We start from the raw sequence: 11,693 nt of genomic DNA on the forward strand, positions 1-11,693 counted from the left end.
CCTGTTACAAAAGATTCTTCCTCTATCAGAGGGATTACACCAACTGAACTGCTTCAGATGCAGTAAAAAAATACTTCACTGTCTCCCTGGGAAATTACTCTGTCTCTGCACTGTTGTGCATTTTTAAAACAAAAATGCTCTGTTTCTACTGAAAATACACTGTTGTGTCTACTTGCAAATTTACACTGTTGTGTCTACACTGATATGCTTGCGCTGCTGCTTCTACACTTACATTTCATGTTCAGTAATCAATAAAAACAGGACATTACATTTTTTATTGTGCCATACTCCAGTGAAAAAAATAATAAAATTAAAGGCTTTTACCTACGTTTACCAACCGTAGTAAATTTTTCATTTATTGTTTCACTGACAAAACTGGCGGTCAATGAAACTTCTAATTCACGTCACATAATTTTGCTGCAAGCTTGTACATCAACCGTTGATTTAATCGGACGACTGAGATCAGTTTGAAGAAGGTGAGATATGTGATTTGCGATCGGATCGCATCGCAACGTCACGTCGGCGGAAGAGAAAAGTGGAGCACTAACATATGGGTGCGATTTGCGATCGGATCGCATCGCAGAATCACAATCGGCAGAAAACACAGGGCGTAACGAAGGCAACAAGGCGTGGACGCGATTTGCGATAGCGATAAGATCGCATCGCAAAGAACAAGAAAAAAAAGAGCTAACAAATCCCATGACGATTTTGGCGCTGCAGTTGAAAGTAATATTTCAACACTCCCCTTTAATTTCAACTACTCGGTTATTAGTCACACCCAGACATTTCCTCAAAAACTTAAAACTTTTTTGCCCCAATGGTTTGGTCAAAATATCAGCAACCTGCTCCTGAGTTCTGCATTGTTGTAAAACAATTTCTCCATTGTTTACCAATTCCCTGATGTAATGAAACTTTGTGTCAATGTGTTTCGTTCTCTTATGAAACACAACATTCTTGGATAATGCAATAGCTGAGCTATTGTCACAAAATATCACAGTTCCTTTTGCTTTCTCTTGGCATGAACTCCTTAACATCCTTCTCATCCAAATTGCTTGACACGCTGCTGCTATAGCTGCCACATATTCTGCTTCTGCTGTAGACAAGGCTACAATAGGCTGTTTTTTAGAATCCCATGAAATAACTCCTGAACCCATGTGAAAAACATAACCGGATGTGCTTTTCCGATCATCTACACTTCCAACCCAATCACTATCAGTGTATCCAATTAAATCTGAACATTCTGAAACAGTATATAAAATGCCAAACCTTTTAGTACCTTTAACATACCTCAGAATCCTTTTTGTTGCTTGCCAATGTGCTTCTTTTGGCCTCTCCATGAATCTGGAAATCAAACTAACAGCATACATTATATCCGGCCTAGTTGCAGTCAAATACATGAGGCTACCAACTATGCTCTTGTACAAACTAGGATCAAAATCCTTGCTGCTATCCTCTTTGCTGAGTTTTAATCCCATCACTGTGGGAGTGATTGCTGCTTTGCTCTCCTGCATATTAAATCTTTCCAACACTTCATTAACATATTTCGCTTGTGAGATAAAAATCCCATTTCCATTTTGTTCTACTTCTATTCCTAAGAAGTATCTCAGCAAACCCATGTCAATCATTTCAAATTCTTCTTTCATGACTGTTTTGAAATTTTAAATAAGATAATCATCATTACCTATAAAAATAACATCATCAACATATAACACAACAATTAGTATTTTACCATCCTTTTCTTTGATGTAGAGGGTGGGTTCTCCCTCACACTTTTCAAATCCATTTTCCAGTAGATAGGAATCTATCCTACTGTACCACGCTCTTGGTGCTTGCTTCAGCCCATAAAGAGCTTTCTTCAATCTGCACACTTTGTGCTCTTAGCCTTTCTTTTCATAGCCTAGAGGTTGTTCAATGTAAACCTCTTCCTTTAACACTCCATTTAGGAATGTTGACTTCACGTCCATTTGGTAAACTTTCCACTTGTTTTGTGCTGTTATGGACAACATTGCTCTCACGGTTTCCATTCTAGCAACCGGTGCAAAATTTTCCTCATAGTCTCTCCCATACTGTTGCTTATATCCTTTGACAACAAGTCTTGCCTTGTGTCTTTCTATTTTGCCTTCAGCATTACTCTTGGTCTTGTAGACCCATTTAACTCCAATGACTTTCTTTCCTTTTGGTAGTTCAACTAAATCCCATGTCTTGTTTCTTTCTATGGCATTGATCTCCTCATACATAGCTTCTATCCATTTCCTATCCTTAATTGCTTCTTTGAAATGAACAGGGTCATCAACATGACAATATAAAGCAAACAAAGAGTTCATACCGTCATTTGCTGCCTCTTGTTCATAAATGTCACTTAAATTTATGAACTTCTTACGTCTTTAATTTGGTGTATAAGTGCTTGAGGAAGCACTTGAATTTCCTCCTTGTGATGTGCTTGGAGAATCACTTTCATTTCTCTTCAAGGGTGTCCCTTGCTGTCCTTGTGTTGGTGCTGTTGTTTGGGGATGTATTTCAGCCATCTCCTCATCATTTTCATCATGAGACAAAGAGCTTTTAACATTCACTGTTTTCTCTATGCTTCCATCCCAAGCTTCCTCCTCAATGAACTGAACATCTCTACTCACAATAAGCTTCTTGGTGGATGGGTTATACAACCTGTAAGCTTTGGATTCCTCACTGTATCCAATGAAAATACATTTCTCCCCTTTGCTGTCCAACTTCTTCCTTAGCTAATCTGGAATGTGTGCATAGGCCACACATCCAAAAACTTTCATGTGGGTGACTCCTTGCTTTGTCCCACTCCATGCTTCTTCCGGCACTCTGTTCATGACTACTTTTGTAGGGCATCTATTCAAAATGTACGCTGCATAGTGTACAGCTTCAACCCAATAATCATTTGGCAAATGCTTTGCCTTTAACATGCTCCTCGCCATATCCATGATTGTCCTATTCTTTTTTTTGGCAACTCCATTTTGCTGCGGAGTGTACCTAGTGGTAAACTGCTTATGAATTCCATTTTCTCTACAAAAACGTAGAAATTCTTTGGAGATATACTCACCTCCTCTATCAGTTCTTAGAACTTTGATATGCAGCTCGCTTTGGTTTTCCACAAGTGCTTTGAAATTGAAAAATCTTTCAAACACTTCACTTTTGTTCTTCAGGAAATAAACCCAAGTTTTTCTAGTAAAATCATCAATGAATGTTAGTATATAGTGGCTGCCTGCAAGTGATGGAGTTTGCATCGGTCCACATAAATCTGAGTGGACAATCTCTAAGGGTGCTTTTGCCCTTATGCTTTTCCCAGATGGAAAACTTTCTCTGTGTTGTTTCCCCAAGATACAACCTTCACAAAGGCTATCTGGTTTCTCTATCAATGGTAATCCTCTTACCATTCCTTTTCTATTCAACAAGTTAAGGCCTCCAAAGTTGAGATGTCTAAATATCAAATGCCACAACCAATTTTCATCCTTTGGTTCGCTTTGGAAAGCCTCTTGAGTCACTGCTGCTATTTCTTCTTTATTTTTTAAATCTGCTTTCATTCTGAGAGGGAACATCATGTTCCTTGTCATCTTCACTTCAGCAATACATCATTTGCTGGGTGCTTTATCCATGATGGTGCATACATCATTCACAAAGAAAACATTGTACCCCTTTTGAACAAGCTGTCCAATACTTAAGAGATTACATTTCATTCCAGGAACATAATAAACATCTGCTATGGTTTTCTTTTCACCTTTCTTTGTTAGGACATTTACTTCTCCTTTTCCCATAACAGAAACTTTATTATCAGTCCCAAGTGTGACTTGTGACTTCACACTCTGATCTAACATAGAAAACAGGGCTATGTTTCCTGTCATATGGTTACTGCAACCGGAGTCTAGAAACCATACATCTTCACTATTTTCTTCAGCCATATTACAAGCTATAAACAAATTATTTTGGCTGATATTTTCTCTAGTGAAATTTGCACTAGTTCTATTACTCATATCATGCTGCTTCTTCCTACATTCATTTGCATAATGCCCATATTTTTTACAATAGTGACATTGAACATTAGATTTATCATACCTTTGTCGTTGAGCATGATGTTGTCCACTTTATTGGTTGCTGCCTTGGCCTTGGTTCTGGTTTGGATTGCTGCCTCTTCCTTGAGCATTTGTTGGACTGTTTCTTCCACCTCTGTTTTGGCTTCTGCCTCTTCCTCTTTTGTTTCATCTACCTTGACCTCTTCCTCTTCCAAAGAACATCTGGGTCTTAAAGGCATGTTCTAGAGATGAGTTTTCATTCCTACTTAATCTTTGCTCATGTGTTATTAGTGATGCATGTAGTTCATCAACTGAGAAGTTTGTGAGATCCTTTGTCTCTTCTATGGTGGTGACAATCACATCGAACCTTGAGGGTAGGATCCTCAATAATTTCTCCACAATCCTCCTTTCTTCAAGAATCTCTCCATGAGACCTTATTTGTGTGACCAGACCAATCACATGTGTGAAGAATGAGTCAATATTATCTGACTCCTTCATGCAAAGATTCTCAAAATCTCTCCTCAGCAACTGTAGTTTTGTTGTCTTCACTTTCTCCATGCCTTGATAGGCTATCTTGAGAGTTTTCCATGCTTCTTTGGATCTCTTGGCTGCTGCTATCCTTGGAAACACACTCTCATGCACTGCTTGATACAAAAAGTAGAGGGCTTTAGAATCCTTCTTCTTATTGCTCTTCAACAGATCTTTCTCTGCCTGAGTTAAGTTATTAAACTCATTTTCATCTGCTGGTTCTTCAAAACCATCCTCAACAAATTCCCATAAGTCTTGGGAAGTAAGAAAAGCTCTCATAGTTATTTCTCAGTAGTCATAGTTTTTCCCATTAAATTGTGGGAGTTGAGTATTACAGATACCCATGCTAGTGCTGGCTCCAGCCATTCTTGCACTCTTAACTATGCTTCAAAATACTTGACTGTGTATTTAAAATAATTGACTATCCTCAACAGTAACACAAGAAACTAACTTGAGAAATACCTTGGATTCTTTCTTGACTGAGTCTTCACTCTGCTGGAGAAGCTGCTGCAACAAGAAATCCTTCCTTCAGCTTCTTTGACACCTTCAAAGAGACTGGACAAGCTCTGATACCACTGTTGGGAATTTTTGGTAATTCCAAACAAAATTAACTGAACAGAACAGAGAATGATGCTCTGTTTTTAGCACACCAGAACTAAGAATTTGTTTCCAAAGAACAGAGTTTTACACATACAAAAGAAACTTGTATTCATTTATAGGACTAACTGTTACAAAATATTTCTTCCTCTATCAAAGGGATTACACCAACTGAACTGCTTCAAATGCAGTAAAAAAAACTTCACTGTCTCCCTGGGAAATTACTCTGTCTCTGCACTGCTGTGCATTTTAAAACAAAAATGCTCTGTCTCTGCTAAAAATACACTGTTGTGTCTACTTGCAAATTTACACTGTTGTGTCTACACTGATATGCTTGCGCTGCTGCGTCTACACTTACATTTCATGTTCAATAAACAATAAAACAGGACATTACATTTTTTACTGTGCCATACTCCCGTGAAAAAAACAATAAAATTAAAGGCTTTTACCTATGTTTACCAACCGTAGTAAATTTTTCATTTATTGTTTCACTGACAAAACTGGCGGTCAATGAAACTTCTAATTCACGTCACGTAATTTTGCTGCAAGCCTGTACATCAACCGTTGATTTAATCGGACGACTGAGATCGGTTTGAAGAAGGTGAGATATGCGATTTGCGATCGGATCGCATCGCAACGTCGCGTCGGCGGAAGAGAAAAGTGGAGCACTAACATATGGGTGCGATTTGCGATTGGATCGCATCGCAGAATCGCAATCGGCAGAAAACACAGGGCATAACGAAGGCAACAGGGCGTGGACGCGATTTGCGATAGCGATAAGATCACATCGCAAAGAACAAGAAAAAAATAGCTAACAAATCCCATGACGATTTTGGCGCTGCAGTTGAAAGTAATATTTCAACATTGGTTTCATATTTAGTAGAACATACAATTTTCTTTAGAAAATTTTAATGCTGCTTAAAAAAACAATCATATCCATTATTAAAAAAACAATCACATCCATTATTGATTTACATATATATATTTTACTTGGAAATTGTAATTTTTATTGTTTCAATTGTGATTCATTCTATCTAGAGGAGTATATTCCTATTTCTTAAGGTATTGTTGTTGCCATTAATGTGAGACTGGTATTTGTTACTCAAGCGTATGTGGAGGCCGAGTCTGCCAAGTGGTGCAAGAGCTGAAGAGTAGAGGGCGTGGTTGTTGTGAATGTGTGAAAAGAGATCATTGGAGTGATAAAACATGTGTGGAGCAGCGGGAGTCTGTCACGATTTCTTGAGTGCTATTGAGAATCGAGTTGACAGATGCTAAGACAATGCCCATGATTGTGCACAACTGATCTCATTTGCATGATTGGAGGCACTGTGATCAGGTAAATTTTTGGGCAGATAAATGCGACCAGTTGAATGTTGAATGCTCTACTGTGCATTGCTGGTTTAAGTCATTGTGTCCTTAGGCATGTTTGTTCGTGGTGTCACTGTCTGTCTACAACTTCAGTGGTGCTTGTAGCTAAGGTGTTGAAGTCTCTAATTAAGGTGTTGTAGCTCTCTGCTGGTCAAGGTTGTTTGTTTTATTAATCTATGGTGATCGAGAGTGGTGGGTGATCCAGTATGGTCAGTTTCCTGCCCAAGGAGACGTGCAAATTGAAAGTAGTGTATCAATGGAAAATTATTTTCTGCTGTGAGTAGAGAAGCACAACAAGTTTGTTTCTGTTTCTGTGGCCAGAGCATCACTCGACCCTGCTATGAGTTTTTAGTGGTTACGATTGCCAGCTTATCCTTATTCTCCCCTATGTTATCGTTGGCATACTTACTTTGATGAAAAAAAACTATCGACCTTTAATAGCAGTAGTAACTCCTTTGCTTCTGTGTAACACCATTCTTTTATACTGAATCTTCCGTAGCATCTGTACCAGCCTTTGCCCCTTTGGAAATTGGAAAATGGTCCCCTGGTATAGCAGCTCGAGACGACAAGGCAAATTTCCTGAAAACGTGACTCAGACATTGAAAAAGGTCGAGGTTATTGAAAAAGGAAAAAAAAAATCATTTGAGAAGGGGAAGATGAGGGGTTGATCAGAAGGGATTTTGGGCATCACGAAAAGGGCGTGGCCCGCATCAATAATGGAAGCTTTGGTTGCTTCCCTTCTTCCGTGTTATCTACACAGGCAAAGTGGGCACGCCTGTTCTTACAACAACCTGACAGTTTTTTCTATGGCTCTCTTCATAAGGGGCTCTCGCAGTCCAGACAGATGATATGTACACTGGTTAATGTTGCTCATGGTGAGAAAATTTGTCTAGTAGATAATGTAACCACAACAGTGACGATAGTGTTGTAACAGGTTGCCTGGGGTTTCATGGAAGGGAAATTTGAGAAGGGAGATGCTGTTTTGATGCTTCACTTTGCCTATGGAGCCGTGAAGAAGGCCATACAAGCTTATGCAATTCATGCAGGTGCCCGGGTAATCGAAGTTCATTTTCCTTTTCCGCTGTCGTCGAAAGAAGAGATTGTTGTGAAATTTAGGAAGGCTCTGCAGCAGGGTAAGGCCCAGTCCAGGAAAATCAAATTATAAGTCCTTGATCATGTGACATCTTATGCCATCGATTATCTTTCCCATAAAAGAGCTTATTAGGATTTGCAGGGAAAGAGCTTATTAGGATTTGCAGGGAGGAGGGTGTGGACCAGGTTTTTGTAGATGGAGCTCATTCTATTGGGAATTTGGTCATTGATATGCAAGACATCAATGCCGACTTTTACACTAGTAATCTTCACAAATGGTTTTTTTGTCCTTCGTTGGTTGTGTTTCTTTACTGCCGTCCTTCCCTTCTTCCTAATCTACATCGCCCAGTTGTTTCAAGTGAATATGGAAATAGATTGGCTATGGAGTCTACCTGGATTGGAAACATGGGCTACAGTTCGCAGCTTTCTGTGCCTGCTACGGTAGATTTTGTTAAACAATTTGAGAGTGGTGTTGAAGGCATCAGGAAAAAGAATCATGATTTTGTTGTTCGCATGGGAGAGATGCTTGCGAAGGCCCGAGATACCCATTTGGGTGCTCCTCCAAAATTGTGCTCAGCAATGGTTCTTCGATGTTGCAGCCCGACAGACAGCATGCAGAGGCAGAGAAGCTAAAACACAAATTCACACAAAACATACGAGTTGCGGATTTTTTATTGATCACAGAAAACTTGATTCTTACAATGAACTCGGTGAAGTGTATTCAAACCTTTTCTACTATCGAATCACCTAAAATATCTTGACATGCATACACACTTAAATCAGTTAACTCACACTCTAAATATGGATTGCACTTAACTCTTTATCCATCACTCAACTTGACTCAACGCTCAATGCTCAACACTTAGTTAACTAACTCTCTAATTTTAGTCAACTCCTCATGCGGGAGTAATTACAATTTCTAACACTCCCCCTTAATTACGACTGTATGACTCAACATAACTCAAACATGACTTAACTTGATTCAATTATCATTGAAACATGCCTGCTGGTCTATGTCTCAGCTAGGCTTACAATGACTCAAAACTTTTACAATTTTGATTCTCTTTTTTCTCTTCTTTTAAGATCTATATCCTCGAAATTTCTTCATTCTCTATTCAACTTTCTCGCTGTAGGCGTTCTTCACTTGTTTTTGCTGCAATTTTTCTTTGACTTGTCTTGAACTTGTTCTGAAAAACAATTTGATCATGTCTTCTACACATTCCTCTTCAAATATTCGTTCAACTATGGACTGTTTCCATAACATTGCATCTTCAAACTGTCTTCGTTTCTCTGCTTCTTGCGCTTCATATCCTTAATTTTATTTCTCCCATATTTCTTGATAGAAAAATCTTCTCTTCTTGATTCCATTGTTGAAAAATGGTTTCAATGCATTCATCTTTGTCTTTCATATCATTCTTTTCACTTTCATCATCAAGTATTGCTGCTTTTTTCTTCTTCTGTAATTTGCACACTCAAGATCAATATTCACCATTTCAGTGAATTCTTTTATTCCACCTGCTGCTTTAAGACTCACATCAATTTGTTCTATTGGTTTCTGAATCCATTCTTCAACGAGCTTCAAATTTGCATCAAATTTATTAACAACTTTGCTTTCAACTTTTTTTCCCATGATATTCTAAACACCTGCATATTCAAAAACAATGTTAAAAACATCTTTAATATGACTCTCTTCGGTGAGAGCTTCCTACTCTACATCTGCCTTCTTTTCAATTGCATGGAGGTTGTCTTCCACTGTTACAATGTTAGTGGATATTCTCATAAAAAACTCTTCAATCACTCTATATTGTTCTTAATTATTAGCTGCTCTTAGATGACATACTGCTTCATATCTTGTTGTTACAATGGTAGCTTCAACCTTCAATGTTTCATCAAACATTACCATATTGCCACAATCAATCTTTGTTTCAAAAAAGAAACCACACATATCATCAACATAATGTTCATCCACACTATGGTGGGATATTCGAGCATGCATGTGGTCATTGTCAATTTCATTGACAATTTCAACTTCACCAAATCCATGAGTTGCAGCTGGATTAACCAATTCACATCTCACTTTGCAGTCATCTTTCACATGAGTCTCATCACAGTGGGATTCACAATCATTTGCATCATCCATAGATTCCTTGAGCATTTATATGCTTTTGGTTTGCTTCACATACGGAGGCTCATGCTTCTCTCTCTGCAATCTTTGTTGCATATTCTTCATCCATATGCATGCTTGCATAATGAGTTTCAATTTTATGGTCTTGACAACCATCATCCACTTTTGAGTGGGATTTTCCAAGCTTTGTTTTCCTCTCATAGTCTTTCTCATCTACTCTCATATCTACATATGACTTCTTTGCTTGTGACATAACCCATTGTTGCATGTCACTCTCCTTTGTGCCAAACTCTATTTCCAAGATCTTCCATGCTTCCTTGGAAGTTGTAGGTTTTGCTACCTTGCACAAACACTTCTCATCCAATGCTTGTTTTATAAAATTCAGTGCTAAAGCATCGCATACTTCATCATATGTGTTATTAGACTCGTACTCAATTAACTCTTTAGCTCGAAGAAAAGTTAGCATCTTGATAACCCAATGATCAAAATATTCACCTATAAACATAGGAGGTGGTCGCATGTTAAAGCTACACCAATCACCCTTGATTTTTTCTTTGTCTTTTGCTAAACTTCTTAGTTCATCGGTTGCGGCTTGAACCTTTCTAAACACAAAGTTGTCTTCCATATCACCCTCGAAAAAAAAAAATATGATTTTCAATATGTATCCCTGTAAGGCACACTCTTCACCAAAAAAATTGTCACGCTTGACAAAACACAATTTTTTTGTAAATTGACCAACTTTCAAAGCCCAAAACTCTCTTGTTGAATAAAATCCTTTTCTTTTAATTCTCTTCCCCTTACAAAAATTTCCTTTATAATATCTTCCTTTTTTAACTTAAAAAATACTTTCTATAAAGCCTTTTCCTTTGAACCTACATTTTGCTTTCTTATTTAAAAAGGAAAAAAAAAAAACCTTAAAAAATCCTTAAAATCCCTTTTTTTTTTTTTTAACTTATATATATAAACAAAACCATCCTTAAAATCCCTTTTTTTTTTTTTTAACTTTAATATATATAAACAAAACCTTTTATTTGAAGGCCCTTTTATAAATATAAAATCAATCCTTTCAAAAAGTTTCGAAAACCTTTATAAAGAAAGCTTTTTAATATGCTCCCTTTTTAACACTCACCATAACCCCACTCACCATATAAGTATTCGTACCTTTTATGAAAAGTAACCTCGCTTGACTCAATGCATCCACGCTATAGAAATCTTGCGTTAAACTTTTAACGCTACCAATGTAAGGTTGACACGGGGTTCTTACAATCGTGTAATTTTTCATCTTGTAATACCGTGGTTGTTGATACTTTTATGCGTTATAATGTCATGTATCTAATTTACAAGGTGCATCATAGCATTAATCACACAACATTTTAATTGATCACACAAAATTTTATTTTAAACCTTTTCGACATGCACACACACTTAATTTAGTTAAATTACACTCAAAATATCGACTGCACTTAATTTTTTATCCATCACTCAACTTGATTCAACGCTCAACGCTCAACACTCACTTAACTGACTCTCTAATTTTAGCCAACTCCTCATGCGGGAGTAATTACAATTTCTAACAGTGTGCTTGTACTAGATGTCGGTCGACGAAGATGGAGAGTTGATTGTGGTGTAGTGAGTGCAGATATCTGTCGCGTAGTGTGGCTACTGATACGCTGTTGCATGAACCGTTGAGATCTATTGAGAGTCGCGGGTTCGGAGTTGATACGAATTGGATCCATAGAGAACTATCAAAAGAACCATGACTGTATCAGGTTAGGACAAAATTCTAAGAATTCAAAACATCGATTAAAAACACCCCTAAACCAGTGGCAATGGCAGCCAGCGTGGAACAACGATGACCTCGGTCAAAGCGCACTGACCGAGGCCCATGGAGACTGCGCGAGAGGCCGAATTAGCCCCTGGGAGGCCTGGTTCGGGAAAAGAAGGTGGATTTT

The 11,693-nt window shown here is 38.0% G+C and overlaps 1 pseudogene; it reads left to right on the top strand.

The window, feature by feature from the left end:
* The window catches only part of LOC149156620 (putative L-cysteine desulfhydrase 1 pseudogene), a 30,055-nt pseudogene extending 21,806 nt beyond the window's left edge, over positions 1 to 8,249 (top strand).
* The last annotated feature ends 3,444 nt before the right edge of the window (positions 8,250 to 11,693 follow it).

The sequence above is a fragment of the Pinus tabuliformis genome, chromosome 9 (assembly GCF_031772625.1).
Source record: "Pinus tabuliformis cultivar Carrire ecotype Pingquan chromosome 9, CPIR1, whole genome shotgun sequence".
Lineage (NCBI taxonomy): Eukaryota > Viridiplantae > Streptophyta > Pinopsida > Pinales > Pinaceae > Pinus > Pinus tabuliformis.